The sequence below is a fragment of the Ovis aries genome, chromosome 7, assembly GCF_016772045.2.
Source record: "Ovis aries strain OAR_USU_Benz2616 breed Rambouillet chromosome 7, ARS-UI_Ramb_v3.0, whole genome shotgun sequence".
Taxonomy (NCBI): Eukaryota; Metazoa; Chordata; class Mammalia; order Artiodactyla; family Bovidae; genus Ovis; species Ovis aries.
Window position 1 is genome coordinate 21,322,985 of NC_056060.1, and position 3,338 is coordinate 21,326,322.

Here is a 3,338-nt window from a genome sequence, read left to right on the forward strand (position 1 = left end):
TTGACCCGTTTAGAGCAGGTCATCTGAGGGAGGGGCAGGCAAATGGGCTGGGGAAAGTCACGGTGAGCAGGACCCTGGGGAAGGAAGGGGCTGGGGAGGATCACCCGAGGGCTGGAAAGTGGAGGAAGGAGTAAGCTCCATCTCAACTAAACAAGCCCAGTCCTCCACCTGCCCCAGACTCACTGCCACACCTGGGCTGCTTAGGGAAGGCCTGGACCACAGAGCACGGGGACTGAGGAGGCCCTGGCCTGAATTCTCCCCAGTGTGCTACACATGGCCACTCCCAGCCCCTCTGGGCTCTGAGCTCCCAATGCAGCAGCTAAAGTGCCCATTCCAGGGAGGAGAGGAAGAGGAAAGAAGGGGAACAGGGAAGGAAAAAGGAAAGACCTAAGCAGGTCTTCAGTGGAGAGAGAGGGAGAAGGTTCAAGAACATGGAGGATGGTGAACAAGGAAACCAACAGAGAGAATATAGAGGAAGTGAGGTGGGTGCCCTTGAAAGACCCACAGGCTATCCCATCATTCTCTTCACATCCTCCTCCACTCTCCCTGCCTAGCACCAGTCTTCCTAGGAAAGACTTGGAGAGGAAATACCTGGAGGAAAGAGAGGGACATGTGTGAAAAGGAAGATGCGGGGGATACTCAGAGAATCCAAGCTTCCAGAGCAGAAAACAGAGGCAGAGAGAACAGCCAGTGCCCACGCAGCAGACAGGCCCCCGAAGGAGGATGCTGAGAGGGGATGGGAGAGGAGACAGAGAGGGCGAGCCTTGGATAGAGAAGCTGGAAGAGCCAAGAGTCTGGTACTGGCCACAGGAAAGAATCCTGGGTCACCCTCAGATGCCGGCAAAATTGAGAAAGCGGAGAACGGTTAGGTTCAAGAGGAGTGGATGAAGACCCAGGAGCAGGAAGTGCAGGCTGAGATAGGACAAGCAGAGGGTGAGCAGAGGCTGGGCTCAGAGAAAGGCAGAGATGTGTGGAAATACAGGCATGTCAGACCGTGCAATGGGCAGAAATATGGCGCCAGGGAGAACGGGGGCCCAGGTCCCGCTTTGAGACAGGGAACCGGGCAGAGGGGAAGGGAGACAGACACAGAGAAGGACAGACATACAGGGAGCCAGGCAAATGCAGGGCTTCTCTCCTCGGCCCCTTACCTGTGGCAGGAGTGACCAACCGGCACGCTCACCCTCCAGGACTCCTGGCAGAATAAGGAGCTGCTTCGGGAGGACAGAGAGTAGGGATGGATGTGAGAGGGAGACTAGGATAGGGAGAGGATGGCAAACCAGACCAGACAGGTGGGGCAGAACCCTGGAACTGTGTTAAGCCCTCCCCTCTTCCCCCTTTCATAGGAGACAGTGGGAACCGCCTGCCTACCCCTCACCACCCCTCGACTCCATCTATACCCAGTCTGGCTCTCTCAGAACATAAGGTTCCCTGAGGACAAAGCCTAGCCTTTGTCACCTGGTTCTGACCCAGCCTGACCTGATGTTCCCAGCCCCTTATCACGTCCCCAGGGCAATGGGAACTAGGCAGTGACGCACTGGGCCACAGACTAAACCCCCAGCTTGTGTACTAGGTCCTCGAGTGACCTGGAGATGGGGACAAGTAGCTTTCATCCCAGGGGGAAATGAGTTGGCATATGCGCCTGCAGGAGATGGGAATGTGGAGTTGACTACGGTCCCCCCAAGGACATGGGTATAGGGTACAAGTCCCCTGGAGACAGATGTGTATTCCTGAGTCCCACAATGGGGCAGTGGAGGGCCCTAGGGAGTTGGAGACCATGTGGGAGAGACCACATAATTGGTGGAAAGCAGAGAAGCCGACCCCCATCCATCCTACCCACCTCTACACTCTAGAGCTATATTGAGAGGTGACAGGAGATGGTTTGGGAGGGGGAGCTTGGGAGCATGTTCCTGGGTGTGAGGGTGTAGGGAAAGCCAGGGCAGCAGAGTCTGGCTTTGTTTCCTGAACACAATGTCCACTTAGTCATAACAGGCATGGCTACTGCCTCTGAGAGGTGGCATCACTGGAGGCAGGGAGGGGGGCCACAAGGGCCCGAGGCGCTTGGGGACACTCTCCAAGAAGGACATGTGAGTATGAGCCCCATGAGGGTTGAGAGGTGACACCAGGGTTCTACCTGGGGAGACGGGAGTGGACTGCAGAGCCCCCACCCTGTGGAATGCCAAGCTTGGGGCCCAGCTGGTGTAAATCCCGGGGATTGCCAGGGCCCCAGTCAGCCTCAGCAGCACCTGCACCCTCTGGCAGCCCAGGGAGGCGGAAGGGAGCACCCCCACCCTCACCCCTCCTGCCTCAGGCCCCAGGGATTAACGCCTCTCCCACCCCCATCCCATCCCACAATGGGAGCAGAGGATGGCAGTGAAGGGTAAATGCTTCTGTGTGCAAATGTGTGTTTGGGTGTGCAAAACAACACAGAGGAAAATCTGCAAACTGAAGTATGTAAGAGTGGAAAACCCTCATGTGTGTGTTAAGACTGGGCATGGACCCGTGGTGGCCAAGTCTGGACAGTAGATGGCTGGACTGCGGGTCTGTGTGCACCTCTGCCATGGTGGCATGGGGGAACTCCGTCTTCTGCTTGACAGGTCAGACAGTGGCCACTGTATCAGGAGCGTCAGGGAGGGGCTGGGGGCTCCGGATGTGTCCCTAATGTAATGCAACCTCAGGTTCCCAGGAGGACACCTGCCTGCAGACAGGGGAACACACAGAGAGGGCAGCACGAAATTCTTTTCCTGAAAAAGGGAAACTGAGTCAAGGACCCGAGCAGTGGAGCCCCTCCCTGGGCATCCTGGCTCCAGCTGCCAGGCCCCAGCACCATAGGGCTCCAGGACCAGAGAGGGTGGGAAGTTGCTCCCAGCCTGGGGCCGTGTGAGGACAGGCCAGGGAGGAAAGGAGGAGGGGAGCCTGTGGCTGGGAGGCAGGGGACAAGCCTCTGGTCTGCAGGAGAAGGTGGCCTTCACCCCGTGTGCTCAACTCACCCTTCAGATTAAAAATAACCAAGGTAAGGGCTTGATGGGGGGGGGGGGGCAGGGGGGAGGGGGTATGAGAAGTCCTGTCTTGCCACTATCGGCCCATCAGTCTTTTGGAGGGGAGGAATGTGCCCAAGGACTAAAAAAAGGCCCTGGAGCCAGAGGGGCTGGGGCGACAGACCTTTCATGGGCAAATCTGGAGGCCCCGGTGTCCTCTTGTCACCTCCAGAGCCAAGGGATCAAGGGAGGAGGGGCTGGGAGGAGAGAGAGGTGGAAGGGAGGGTCCCTCCGGAAGGACTCCAAATTTAGGCAGGGGGTGGGGGCAGCGAAATATAAAGGAGTGTGCTCCAAGGACAGACT